Consider the following 15,506-nt stretch of genomic DNA (forward strand, 5'->3'; position numbering starts at 1 on the left):
GTATGAGGTGAGTCACACAGGATGAAAAGGAATTCAATAGTTAATGCATCTCTGAATATGAAAGAATAGAACCAGAGCTAATTTAACTAAATGATCACTTATGTAGATTGGTGTTTCTCAGTGCGAGGTCTCCAAACCAGCAGATAGTGGTATATGAAGCGGAAAGCAATGGAATATAACAGAATAGAAGAAAAGGAAAGAGGCTGTTTTGTAAGGTGGTTGGGTCTTCCTTCTCTGAGCATACATTTGAATTCTTAGCAGGAACTTTTCGTATCAAACCTGGGGGAGAATATTCTAGGCAGAAGTAATATCAAGCATTGAGATTTTGAGGCAAGAATACTGTGCACCTACTGTGCACCAGGGAGGAAAAGAAGTCCAGTAAACAATGAGCAAAACCAGTATCATGGGGAACAATAGAAGAAACAGATCCAAATGGAAGGTGAAATATTTAGGCTTCAAGATTGCACTTTACGATGATTTCATGATTTAAAGAAAAACAAAGCATACTAAATCAATACCTGTTTATTTTATTTCATAAATTTCTCCTGCCTACATTATTCTATTCCACATTCTTCACCACTTCAGTATTATCAGCCATTAACACCACAGGGTCCTGTATTGTGGTGAACACTTAGAGAAAAGTTCTCTGGCTGATACATCTGATTCTGTTACCTGCTGAGGAATTAGTCTGTTACCACATAAATCATGCCCCCTCCATTTTTATCTATTCTACTCCTTTGGCATTACACAATGTAATCATTTTCCTGACTTCCTGTCCACATTTTAAACAGTGATGCCTTATGTAATATTTCACATTTTCTGAAAATATATGACTTTTGCATAGAAACTGTAATTAGACTGGCTGGGCAATGTTCGATTATTAGTTAGAATTGTGATTTTTTAGAGTTGTGGGTTAATTGCTAATAACTATATGCAGTGTTTTCCCTCAAGATGTTTTCTATTACAGTAATTAACTGAGCAGCTGGGAGAGCAGACATTAACCATTTGTCTTCACAGTAGCCCTCGCTGGGGACTCTCCTAAAACCTTTGCACATGGATTTTATTTGTTGTTTGATAGGTAATATAAGAGCGAAGCTTAAAAGATATAGGATGTTTGCACTTTGGAGTTCATATCCAGGTTGAAACATTTTTTCCCCCTTCGAACGGATTCTTTCTTGTATGGGTGATGAATAGCTTCTGAGAAACATAGAATGTCTTTTAGATAAATGGACTTATTTGGCTAGTTTTTATGTGCATATTTCTCTTAGTATCCCCACATAATGAAATTCTGTCACAATGACTGTGTCAGAAGCCTGAGTTACCCTGAAGACACCCCTGGTTTATCTGTTTATAAATCAGAGTGCACCAGTGAAAGCGTTAATATTGGAGAAATCTGTTCAGTAAACTTTGGACGCCACCTTGCCTGATAGCCCTATTGTTTTTCATGATGCTTTAATTCTCATTTGATAATTAATTCAGCTCTACTCTTTGATTGAATTTTATTTTTAAAATTTTGATTTATTTATTTTAGAGGCAGACACACACAGACATTCACACAGAAAGTGGGAGGGAGAGAGAGGGAGAGAGAGAGAGGAGGCAGTTAACTCCCTAAATGACCACAACAATTCACTCCCCAAATGCCAGTAATGATCATGGCCGAGTCAGGTCGAAGCTGGGAGCCAGGAGTTCAAACTGGTCTCCTATGTGAGTGATAGGGACCCAATTACTTAAGCCATCACTGTTGCTTCCCAGGATCTGCAGTCAGGAGTCAGTTCAAGGAATTGAACCCAAGTACTCCAATCTGGGATTCAGGCAATCTCATTTCTAGGCTAAATATCTGCTCCTGCTCTTTGATTTTAGTATCTTGAATCTTCCTCTGATACTCCTGATGATTCTTGTGTAAACTCCTACGAACTTCTTGCTATGGCCTTGCTCCACAGACTGACTGCAAAAACTGGTGCTTAATTCCAGGTTCTCCTTACCAACTCTGCCTTTGGGTAGACTCCATTTCTGCCAAATTCTCTTCCACAGCATGCAAAGAACAGTACATTTTGTTAATGCAAAGGCATTCATTTTTTTTTAACAGGGAGCATTTGATTGAACATATTTTTCTTAAAAAAGAAATGTCAGAGCCTCCAGTAGAGACTAAGTACAGAAGGAAGGAAAAAAAATGAAGGTAGGCTTTTAGGAAATTTTTAGGTATACAAGAATTCTTTATCTCCCCTCCTGCTGAATAAAATAATAAATCTACTGCTCAGATCCTATGCTTTTTTTAACCTTGCTTTTTCCAGAGGCAAGAACTTTCTCTTTAAGATTACTCATTTTCATTAAATCCAGAAAAGCTCTGGGTTTATACTGTTTTGAGTATTTGGTAGTAAGAGCTTCAATATAAAGAACCCTATCTGATTCACTGCAATTGCAACAGAAACCACACAAGGCTTCTGACAAAGAAGGCAGGTTGCAGGTTTTTTCCCTCTCTGAAAAGATACAGGACCTGAACCTTCAGCACTAGTTGGAGCCATACACTCAGTATCATCAGCAACCATGCTCCCAAGTCTGAAATTTTCAGTTACTTTTTATTTATTTGAAAGGCAAAGAGCTGGAGACCTAAAACAGAAAAGTCTCCCTTTCACTGGTTCACTCCTCAAATGCCTGCAGAAGTCAGGCATCCAGTCCGGGTCTCCTCGATGGATCTCATGGCAGGGACCCAAGGACTTGAACCATCACCTGCTGCCCTTCAGGATATGCATTATCAGAAAGCTGGAATCAGGAGCAGGAACAAAGCCAAGATGGGAACTCAAGTACTCTGATATGGGAGCAGCATCTTACCAATTGCACCAAATCCCTGCACCCTGCCTCACAGTTGAAGAGTGATATTCAAAGTGTTTTGAAGGCCAAAGAGGCTGTAACAATATGGGAAAAACTCTGAACACAGAACAGGTATTAGAAAACTCATCAACTGCCTAGGCAGTTAATTGGAACACCCTTGGAAACAGATTGACAAGACAATTGAGTCAGGTAGAACCTACAGTCTGGCACAGCTTCAAGAGTTCTTCAAAAAGTTCATGGGAAATGCAAATAATGGAAACTCTATGCATGGATTTCAACTTGGTAACATACCAAAATAAACTCGCCTTCTAGTTCCATAGACTTTTTGGAGTGCCCTCATATATTCAAAAGGCAAGTGTTGGTGCAGTTAGAGGGAATACTGATAGACAGATACATGAAAGATTGTGGCCCTCAGGACCTATGAGAGCTTCACACACAGGTAGAGCAACATCCTAGCTGCCTTCACAGAAGGGAGGTTTCTCTGACCACCAGATGTGGATGAGGAAGCTCTGAGGCCTGCTTCTACCTCTAGGAGACCTTGGCTCTGGGGGCTCTCTGCTTAATTTTTATAAACAGTGGCTTGCGGGGAAGTGTTTTAATGAGTTCTTTTTGATTGACTACTTGTTGGACCAATTTTGGAGAAGTCCTGCAAAGCGTGAATCAAAACACAAATTAAATTTAGAAAATATCAGTTTGCATAATCCAAAGGAAGCTAAGCTCTTCTTAATATGCCATCACAATTTTTCCTCATAGCAAACTCCTTTCCAATCTACTCCTAGTAACAACTAATATTGGAATGTTAAAAAAATTGCAAGATTTTTCTGTCCACTTAATAATGTGTTGATCATTTTAAATTAATTTCCAAATATTTTAATTTTACTGTCCATTTCCCTCACTAAAACTTATTTTGAGCTCATGAAGATGGAAAGCATTTCATACTTATTTATGTCATATAAAGCACCTGAAAGTATTTGGAGAGGTTATGTTGGCTGATTAAAGTGGTTTAATTAAAGCTAAATTTCTTTAAAGGATGATTTAGAAATCTATTCAACAGATGAGCTAACTTACACTGTCGGTAATAAGTCGGTTAGAAGGATGAAAAAGATAAGATAATAACAATGCCTGTGTGGGTTACAATATAAACACTATCCACGTAAAAACTGAGAACCAAGGACAAGTCCCAGCATTTGGAAGGTGCTTTCTAAGCAGAGAAACACACACGGTTTTACAATAATTCAAGAGTCACTCTTGTCAGTGCTTTAAAGAGGGTAGAAATTAAGCTGTATTAAAGCTTGTCTTGGCCCAATTATGGGATGAGAGTGAGGCATCTATGGAGGGGTTCCAGGATAGGTTTCAAATAAGCTTGAATCCAGCTATTTGGTCCTTATTAGGACTTCAGGGGACAGCCAAGAATTTCATTTAATTCATTATCTTGTTCTGAGAGTGCTACAGTGGCTGTTACACAAATTGAAAGCAGCATTTACACAAGCTAATACCTATGGTATCTTTCCAATTTATCTTTTGGGCATTATCACCTCCCAGTGTACCTCCTTGAAAGTTTGACATGTGGCCTGAATTCTCATTTTGTAGGATGATAGCTATTCACCCTGGCGAGAACATTGAAGAAAATGGTCCTACAGTAAATTGCTAAGAATGCTACCTGAAATACATGTTAACAAATTTGAAAATAGCAGTTTTGTGGCAGAAATTGTGTTACGATCCTGTCATTCTCTTTAGATTGAAGGTGCAGCATTATTGAGTTAATTCATTATGGTTTGACTCTTGTCCTGCAATCTGGTGTAAATTCACAGTACTATTATTGCCTCTCTTTGGGAAACATTCAAGTCTACTAATTTTTTTTCCAGTGTTCTTGAAAAGAGAGAAAATTCAAACAATATGCTTGTCTTTGTGATGTGAAAATAAATAGTACATGTTGAAATTCAAGACAGGAGAATGACCCTTTGGGAGACCAGGAGGGATGTTATAGAAAGAAATGTTGCCCACATACAGAGTGACTTCCAATAGTACGTTGATCTCACTGCTTAGCATCCCTGCTTATTCCAAGTGTTAACAAAAACCCTGTGTGGAGATGAAATTAACAGTATAACCCTAGAGTGATTTATGAAAGTAGACACCAGCAACAGAGAATACTGTATTGACTCCAAGATTTCAGGTAATGGCACTCGAAGCAACTCATATTAATGCTTTATATTGATAAAAAAAAAAAAGCTTTCTTCCAAAAAGCACAAAGCACTTCTTTAAAATTGCCTTATTGAGTTTTGTAACAGCTGGGCCGTGCACAGCAGCTGGGACCACATTGTGTTAAGCTGAGATAATACCTTAAGTTTCCTGATTTCCAATCTAGTATTTCAAATACTTAATCATTACTTGTCCTTTTGGTTTCCAAAAGTGCCAAAAATTATTCATTATATATGAGATATGAAAAAGGTTATATTTCAGAGAAGGTGCTTATGGAGCCTATAAACTATTAAGTAAAAGTTTAAAAATCAATTGTGTGAAAATTCAAGTGACTTTCTTTTTCAACTAAAGGTGTAAGTCTATTTTTCCATCTCAGAAAAGAATTACATAAATGTAAAGGAAATATCAATAAAATGGATACTTTACAGTAACTATACAAAGTATTCCAGAAACTAAATTCACTTTTCATTAATTTGGAATGTTTGACTAATAATTTTCCCCAGAAACCTTTTATTTAAGGTATATAGACTTCAAGTACTTCATAAATATGACTTTAGGAACACAGTAATAGTGATTCTTCCTACCAACCCCACCCTCCCATCCTTCTTCCCCCTCCCTCTCCTATTCCCATTCTTATTTTTTACTAAGACCTATTTTCAATTAATCCATTAGGTCCATTTGGTCTATAATGTCAATTAACTGTTATTTCCTTGCTGATTTTCTGTCTTGTTGATCTATCAATTTCTGAAAGTGGGTTTTGAAGTCCCCCATTACTATTGGATGAGAGTCTATGTCTCCCTTTAGATCCATCAACATTCCTTTTAAATAGCTAGGTGCCCTGTAATTAAGTGCATATACATTTTTTATAGTCACATCTTCCTGTTGAATTCATCCCTTAATCATTGCACAGTGCCCTTCTCTGTGTCTTGTAACAGTTCTTGTATTAAAGTCTATTTTGTCTGATATTAGGATGGCTACATTACCTTTGTTTTGGTTTCTGTTAGCATGGAATATCTTTTTCCATCCTTTCACTTTCATTCTGCATGTATCTTTGTTGGTGACAAGTGTTTCTTGTAGGCAGCAAATAGATTTTTTTTTTCCATTCAGCCAGAGTATCTGAGAGCTGAGGCCATTTACATTCAAGGTGACTGTTGATAAGTAAAAACTCGACCCTACAATTTTTCCATAAATATTCCTTTTGCTTACTTTGGATTTCCTTCACACCTTTACTGGGAGATTTTCTGCCTTCACCTTCTTTCAAACTGTTTCTGTGTTTCTGTGTGTTGCCCATCCTTAAGCATCCTTTGTAAGGCTGGATGAGTGGCACAAATTCTTTCAATTCTGATTGTTATGGAAGGTCTTTATTTCACCTTCATTAATAAATGAGAGCTTTGCAGGGTACAGTATTCTGAGTTGACAGTTTTTTCTCTTAAGACTTGGAATATATCTCACCATTCTGTCCTAGTCTGTAGGGTTTCTGATGATAAGTCAGCTGTGAGTCTAATTGGTGATCCTCCAAAAGTAATCTGGTGTTTCTCTTGTGCACATTTTAGAATATTTTCTTTGTGCTTTACTGTGGAGAGTTTGACTACAATGTGTCGTGGGTGAAGATCTTTTCTGGTCATATCTATTAGGAGTTCTATGTGCTTCTTTATTTCACGAAAAAGGCATTCTAATCCATTTTCTCTTTCCATGCCTCCAGGAATTCTAAGACCCATATGTTGGGTCATTTGATGGTATCCCATAGATCTCCAACACTTTTTTTAGTTTTTAAATTTCTTCTTCATTTTTTGGTCTGACTGTAAAATTTCCAAAGATTTGATCCTAAGTTGGATATTCTTTCTTCTACCTCACTGATTCAGTTAAGGTTTTCCACCCCATTCTTTATTTGTTTTATTAAATTTTTCATTTCTAATATTTTGTTTTGATTTCTCTTTAAAATATCAATTTCATAAGAAAAATTTTCTTTCATGTCATGTGTGGATTTCTTTAGTTCATGGATTAGCTTCTGATTACTTTTTTTTTTTTTTTTTTTTTTTGACAGGCAGAGTGGACAGTGAGAGAGAGAGACAGAGAGAAAGGTCTTCCTTTTGCCGTTGGTTCACCCTCCAATGGCCGCCGTGGCCGGCGCATCGCGCTGATCCGAAGCCAGGAGCCAGGTGCTTCTCCTGGTCTCCCATGGGGTGCAGGGCCCAAGCACTTGGGCCATCCTCCACTGCACTCCCGGGCCACAGCAGAGAGCTGGCCTCGAAGAGGGGCAACCGGGACAGAATCCGGCGCCCTGACCGGGACTAGAACCCGCTGTGCTGGCACCGCAAGGCGGAGGATTAGCCTAATTAGCCACAGCGCGGCCCTGATTACTTCTAAGTAATCCTGTGATCAATTTTTTTAATTCCATTTCTGGTGTTTCTTCAGTTTCTCCATTTTCACATTCTAGTATTGAAGAATTGTTGTATTCCTTTGGGAGCATAATGTTGTCTTCCTTATTTTTGCTTCTTGAATTGCTGTGTTTAGTTTTAGGCATTTGTGGAGATATTTGTTTTATTTTTATTCCCTGTGATGGTTTTTTCTTTGGACAATGCCTCTGTGGATTAGTGGAGTGTCTGCTCTTTCAGAGAATACCCTGAGGTGTTTGCTGGGAGTGGCCAAGGAGCTCTGTTCAGTGCTCCAGGGTGAGGAAAGTGTCCAAGGTGACTCCTAAATTGGGAATGGTAAATCTCTTTTTGCGGGCTGGCGCCGCAGCTCACTAGGCTAGTCCTCTGCCTTGCGGCGCTGGCACACCGGGTTCTAGTCCCGGTCGGGGCGTCGGATTCTGTCCTGGTTGCCCCTCTTCCAGGCCAGCTCTCTGCTTTGGCCAGGGAGTGCAGTGGAGGATGGCCCAAGTGCTTGGGCTCTGCACCCCATGGGAGACCAGGAGAAGTACCTGGCTCCTGCCATCGGATCAGTGCGGTGCGCCGGCCGCGGCGGCCATTGGAGGGTGAACCAACGGCAAAGGAAGACCTTTCTCTCTGTCTCTCTCTCTCTCTCACTGTCCACTCTGCCTGTCAAAAAAAAATCTCTTTTTGCTTTTTTTTTAATCAGAGGGGAGGTTTGTTCAGCTCTGTTTGCATAGTGTCAAGCTCACCTCTTTTCCTCCAAAGAGACCAATGCCTGTCACAAGAACCACACAAAGGATCTGTGCAGTCCTCAGTGTGAGCACAGATCCTGCAACAATGACCCTCAGCAAGGAATCAGGGAGCCCTGAGCATGCAGAGCCGTCCACAGTGACTATCCAAAGACCCAGCCACACCCTGTGCCCTCCCACACAGCCACAGTGTTTTCACAGTGCCAGCACATAAGCACCCAGCCCCTTGTCAGTTCTCCCAGCCAGACTCAGGCGTCTCTTCCCAGCTAGTTGCTGGGGCTTCAGACATGAGCTGAAACAGCTGTTATGTATGTCCAAAATGGCCCCTGCCCACTCTTGGCTAGTCACAGGACACAGGTGTCAGGTGGTCAGGGAGATAGAAACATGCGCCTTTTTTTCCTTCTAGGTTGGCAGATTGCTGTCCCCCACAGGGCTTTAAGCCAGACTCACACCAGGCTCTCCCTGCAGCTTTATTGTCAGTGGCTTTGGCTGCTGCAGTTTGGTCTCACTTCGTTCTCCAAAGCTGGTGCTGAGGCTTTCGGCTGCTAAGGTCCTGAAATGCACATGTTCATACCCTCCACAAAGATCCACAGTGTCTCTCTAATTTGTGTGGAGGTTCCTCTGCTGTTTTCTCCCTAACTCTTCCCTGAGATTGCAGTCTCTCCATGTTTTTTTTAACTATCTTCCCCTATACTAGAGTAGTAAACTTCTTCCTTATTCTGCCATCTTTGTGCCTCTCCTTGACTAATCTTTTTTTTCCCATCATCAATATTTATTGAGCATCTACAGTGTACTAGGCACAATAGAACACACAGAAAACATTGTCCCTGCTCTGGAGGAGAAGAGGAGAGATTTTTAAAGGCAGACAATGACAGACCATTCAGGACAGGTAGAGTTACAGGGAGATAAACAGAATCTCATCAACCGAGGAGAGACTGGCTGCAGTCCGGAGGCTGAGGGGAGAGTGTGGGATCTGAGACAGAGTGGAGCCAGGAAGATCATGTGGCCTTCTCCACGTGCATGGCCACGAAGCAGGAATGGCTGGTGACAAGACAGAGGCTTAAAAAGGAAGGTGCCCTTGCGCACCTGACACACTGAAAGAATTAGAGGATCAAAATCAAAGGCAAGCTTTAAGAGTAACAAAAAATTCTTAAAAACCAAAAGTCATTTGGAAGCACAAAACTCACAGTTAATGCTACCCAATGTCATGATGTGCCAAGAGCATCATGGCTGCCTAAGTCAGAAAATGCCCCACACCAAAATCTTAATGGGACACATCGCTTTTTTCCAATTAACCTCCCCCCCTACTCCTAGGAAAATTTTTTTTCCTTTTCTGGGGGGGTGGGAGAGGAGAGGGGAATATTAGTTGGGAATGGTAGTCATTTTAGTTGTACTTTTGCTACTATGATAAACTCTGCATTCAAACTTGGTAAAAGCCCATTAGCTGCCAAGAGGGAATAAGGAATAAATTTCCAAAAATGTACAATTTCTTTTAGCGAAGTTTCAGAACCAAAAGACTAATTTACATGAAAAGCTGTAGAGAAAGTAGTTGAAAAGTCCATTCATAAAACTTTTATTCCACTTACATGAACTTAATACACGTGTTCTTAACAATTATGCTTGGATTGTTCATGAAAATTTCCTAAGACATTAAACATAGCTAGCCGTCATCTCAAGTTATTTCCCTGTTAACTATTTTTACAGCACATGCATGTTAGGCAAGTATCAAAAAAAAAATCACAAAAGCAAAAAAAAATCTAAAAAAGTTAAATACATGGGTTTTGCTTTACTGCTGTGCTTGATACACATGAAATAATGGATATCAAGCAATTCATTTTTCTGCATCTTTACTTTTACATTTGTTCTTAGGTTGCCTAAAACATTTAAATACAAATAAAATGAGTGTAGCAAAAATAATGAAAGCAAACAGCAGGTAACTTTACAAATAATGGAATGTGAACTGTTTCTGCCTTTCTGGGGTCCCGACTTTGTCTAAAGGAACACGCCCTGCAGCTGCAGCCCAAGGTGTGCACACTGAGACAGCATCCCGCACATCCACACGGCTCGACACGGAACAGCCTTGGGCTACCAGTTTCTCCCACAGTCGTCTAAGTGCTCCAAACCTTAAATACCCACAATAACTCCACCTGTGACTGGAACAATTAACCCTTTTATTCCCCACCAGGACAAACCAATGTGCAGGCACTTTTGTTTAGACACGGAAGCAGTTTTAACACTGGCCCTTGAGAAGTCACAATGTACCAAAAGTACTATGCCAAACATTTATAGCTTGTATAAAAATTCCACATCCCCATATTGGCCACCTCAAGATGAAAACAGATAACTCCCTAATGTTAACTGGCTCTATTCCCCTAATATTACACATAAAAACCACATGGGAAATATAGAAATTCAAATAGAAGTAACATAAACCTGTCATAAATAGTAAACAAAAAAACTATTTGTGGGATAGCATGGATGACAAATGGTCTACTGTGTAAATCTGAGAATGAGGCAGACAAATATCAGAAGGCCGGTTAGTTCTCCCCTTCTTCTCCTGCTTCAGCTTCATCTCCTTGGGTGTCCGATGTCCACAATGTCAAGTTGTCTCTCAGTAACTGCATTATTAGCGTGCTGTCTTTGTATGATTCTTCATGTTACGTATCAAGTTCAGCAATGGCTTCATCAAAAGCTGTCTGCAACAGAGCAGGCTTTCTCTGGGGAATTCAGAATCTCGTAATAGAACACAGAGAAGTTAAGGACCAGACCCAATCTGATAGGATGCGTTGGTTGCATTTCTTTTTGCTGATTTCAAAGCTCCTTGGTATGCTTGTTGTGGCTGATCCACAATCCCCTTCTTGTGATCACCAGCAGCAACCCCAGCCAGGTAACCGTAGCAGTCTCCTTTCATTTTCAACTAGAAGACTTTGCTCTCTGCTTGTGAAGCATTAGGGATCAAGAACTTTTCCAAAAGAGACAGTACGTCATTGCAGATATCTCTTAGCTCGGTCTGTTTTCTCTCTGTATTCTCGAGCCATCTGCTGTTTTTTCTCAGCACCTTCGGTCTTTTGCTCAATACTTGAGACGACCCTCCAAGATGACCTACGGGCTCCTATGACATTTTTATAGGCTACCGAGATTCCTCTCCTCGTTAGATAACTCAGCTCCTTGCTCAGTCACAGACTTCATGCAAGCTGCCATATCATCATATCTCTCAGCCTGCTCAGCCAGTTTGGCCTTCTGCACCAGCTCATTTTTATCCATGACTGGATGTTCTGTGTCTGGAGTAAGAGCCGACGGACGGACGGAGGCTCACCGGGCTCTGGGCGGCGGCGGAGAGTTTGGCTAGTCTTTTAACTGCAGAACTTTAACCAGTCTAAAAAAAGTAAGGGATATCTGTATTAAACAATATTTAATATCATTTTGATATAGATATTAAAAAACAGATAGTTATTATTTCTGGAAGTTAATTATGTCTTACTTTCTTGTATGATTTCAAGGTTCTGGGTTAACAATATGCAGTACCTAGATTTCAAAGTCTGCTTATAGATGTAATGAATAGATGCACAAATGAACACTGACAGATCAAAACTCCATACAAGTGCAAGGTGAAGGGAAGCATGGTGGTCCAAAAGCAAGATCCCAGCTATTAATCTGCCATCTTGTTCTGTTGAGTTTAATACAATGAGCTCAGGCATAACCCACTCTACTGCCTCTCTCTGTTCTTGAGAGAACACATCTCTTGTCCTCCTCCTAATCACTTGGTCCTTTGAAGATAATATGAATCAGCAGGGAAGCAAATCCTTTCCTAAAGCTAGTAGCTCACAGCATCTCACTGAAATTTCACAAGGAGGAGCATTGAGCATGTTCCTTTTCCTTCCATTTTGATAATGAGGCATGATGGCTTTACTCCACACTCACCATTACAATGTTGTTCGCCTTTTGGATTAAAACATAGTGAAGGAGAAAAATACATACATTTGATTTGGGTTTAAAGGATCTCACACTAGCAGAGTCACGTGCCATTTTTTTTTCTTTTCTAGGTTCCATAAACTTTCTCTTTCATGTGGAGCAATAGTGTATTTGGTTAATAACCTTGCTGTTTTGTGCTGTTAAGGGAACTGAAGTACCATTAACACATATTAAAGTACCATTGATTCCATTAGTGCCAACAAGCACTAAATCCCGATTTCTTTTTAAATAAGCATTAAAACAAATGCAGATGTCCTTATTAACAAGTAACATGCTGAGCAGCCCTTATTGCGATTGTTTAATATATGAGCTATGTCTAAAAGACCAAGTTAGAATCATAAGGAACTGAAATGCTAGAACTTGGGTATGAGGAAGGACAAGTGAAGGAATAAATATGAACTTCCTCAGGCACAATTTTTCTAAAATTCCACTTTATCTCTCAGAATAAAATCATAATAACTTTTCACCTTCATATGCTTCTACTTTCATATATTCTAACACGTGTAATACCACATCAATGAAGAAAACAAATTGTAGAATTCCAATAATCCAATTGGTGAAAGAGGAATCAGATCCAGGAGATGGACATGACTTAGGTGGCCTCTCACTTCATGGCTTCTACATGTGGTATCCATGATTATATGTTCCCACTGAAAAGTAGAATGTTTGCCTAAGAAGCAGTTACTTGGGAGAAGATAACCATGTGCCTGTGCATTAGGCCTTCTGAAAGATGTGGCCATGAGGTTTGCATCTGGCACAGTGATTGGAATGTGTGCACCCCATGTCAGGGTACCTAGGTTTGGGTCCCAGCTATACTTCTGATTCCAGCACCCTGGGAAAAGCAGGTGATCATTCAAGTTGTTTGGTTCTTGCCACCCATGCAGGAGACCTTGATTGAGTTCCTGGCTCCTAGCTTCAGCCTGTCATAGCCCTGGCTGTTGCAGGCATTTGGGGTTTGAACTAGTTTATGGAATAATTCTTCCTGTCTCTGTCCCTGTCTGTCTCTCTGTCTCTGTCTTTCTGTCTCTCTGACTTGCAAATTGTAGTCCATAAGCTATACTTTGGAAATTTATATTCATTAAATAAAAGTTTTTTTTTTTTTTAAAAAGAGACATTCAAAAGAATGGAAAAAAAATAAAAATAAAATTAAAAAAAAATAATTGTGACCATTCCAGTAATCTTTTTCATACCATCAGAAATTAGAAGACTTCAATGAAATATTGGGGCCAAATTTGTGGTAAAAATAAATGTCTCTGGGGCTGGCGCTGTGGTGTAACAGGTAAAGCCACCACCTACAGTACCGGCATCCCATATAGGTGCTGGTTCGAGACCAGGCTGCTCCAGTTCAGATCCAGCTCTCTGCTATGGCCTGGGAAAGCAGTAGAAGATGGACCAAGTCCTTGGGCTCCTTGCACCCACATGGAAGACCTGGAAGAAGCTCCTGGCTCCTGGCTTCGGATCGGTACAGCTCCAGCCGTTGTGGCCATCTGGGGAGTGAACCAGCAGATGGAAGACCTCTCTCTCTCTCTCTCTCTCTGCCTTTCCTCTTTCTGTGTAATCGTGACTTTCAAGTAAAATAAGTAAATCTTCAAAAATAAATAAGTTTTATTACCATACATCATTTAACGTCTTTCTCCATTTCCCCTTTAGGGAATCTGCCAGTTTTATAGCAATATGTAAGCAAGTCTGTTCTTGGTCTGAAAGGTGATCAGGTTCATTGTATCAAACTTGGGATTCTCTACCTTGCTGTCTAGGGTTGCCACTTTGGGGATTCCAGGAGTAGCGGTAAAAGGGCAAGGGCAGGATAGACAGTGCATTATGTTAAGATGTGATTTCAGAAGTAAAATGGTGTTGAGTTACTATGCATGATTAAGAGATGAACTGCTGTTGTGTGAGCAATAGGAGCTAGCATACATATAGAGAGGTAATTGCCTAATGGAATAATCATAGCAGAAAGTTATCAGTATATTCATCATACAGAATAGCCTGCTACAACTTGGAGTATATGGTAGTGTCCCCAAGTCCTCCCCAAAAGTGTCTACTACATGTACATAGGCATGGATAGAAGTCATGCGAGTGTTATGGAAGGAGTATGACAAGAGATGTTGGCCTGGAGTTGCATAGGTCTGTAGAGTGTCTGGGGAAGACTTGATAGGATAGTTCATTGAAAAAAAAAAAAAACTTGAACTATAGTTGACTTTATTTCCTAGTTGTTCAAAGAAATATCCCCATGAGGAGTGGGTCTAAAGATTGAGCATCTGTGTCCACAATGTAATGTTCCCTAACTAAACCTCTCAGATGGCTTGTGTGTGCATCCTGTAGGGGAGTTCTCTATTAAACCCTTCCCCCAACTCTTGCTATGAGACCATTTATGTTGTCAGAAACTGCATCCTTTCTTTGAAAACATTTTGGGTATATTCTCTTTATGAAAAAACAAGTGTGGCCCATTATATTTCATTGTTATTGAACAGCAGGAAGTTGGAAACAGAAAGGCGCTAATGGAATTTTAGAAGAACATCTTTTTTTCATCTCAGAGCTTTAGCTGCCTTGGTTATTTGTTTATGTCTCAAAATTCTAACTTCATCTTTTTGATACAGAAATCTTAATTTCAATTCATTGCAATATCAAAAGCAAAACAGACACCATGCTCTTTCAGACAAAAAATGAGCAGCAAGCTAAATGAATTGTTCTGTATACTTCCTTGATATTTTAGTGGTATATAGCCAATAATATCTTATGTATTTTACCTTAAATTTGTATTGCTTTACACAGAAATGCAGGTGAAGAAATCACAAACACTTAATAACAGCCTCTTAATTTTGTTTTTCTGAACAGGTATCTCAGTTCCAGGACATTTTTATGAGGGCATTTTTTTTTCTTTCATAAAGCTGCATATATCATTTCATCACTGTAGGCACAGGGATACAACCTAAATCAGTTCTAAAGTTTTCCCTCTGGACTGTGCCTTCTCCTGTCCATTGCTGCCACCAGTTTATTAGAGTTGCATGAACTGAATAGTTGATTAGGTTTTATTTTTAAGGTAAAATAATTACAAATCTCCAAAACATCACACAGAGAAAAGTTGACAAATATATCAAGATTTGTTTGCAAGATGTTAGAAGACTTTGTTCATTTTGTTGTACATAACTAAATCTAAGAATAACTTTCCAAAGAGAAGCTTAAAAGGAATATAAATATCAGAAGTATGATATCAGGCGTCTTATTTCAAACCCATAATGCGTGTACTTTTATCTTGAATCTCACTCCAAAGAGCCTCGAGTATCTTATGATGGCCACAGTCTAGTGACAATTCTAGCTTGCCTGGATCTGCTATTCATTGTTTAGCAAAGGGCCACAGGTTTTAAATTACCTTAATTTGCTT

The 15,506-nt window shown here is 39.6% G+C and overlaps 1 pseudogene; it reads right to left on the reverse strand.

The window, feature by feature from the left end:
* Positions 1–9,709: 9,709 nt before the first annotated feature.
* On the reverse strand, positions 9,710–11,486 carry LOC103350442 (14-3-3 protein zeta/delta pseudogene; annotated as a pseudogene).
* Positions 11,487–15,506: the final 4,020 nt, after the last annotated feature.

The sequence above is a fragment of the Oryctolagus cuniculus genome, chromosome 4, assembly GCF_051225735.1.
Source record: "Oryctolagus cuniculus isolate XC-2025 breed Fujian yellow rabbit chromosome 4, ASM5122573v1, whole genome shotgun sequence".
NCBI lineage: Eukaryota > Metazoa > Chordata > Mammalia > Lagomorpha > Leporidae > Oryctolagus > Oryctolagus cuniculus.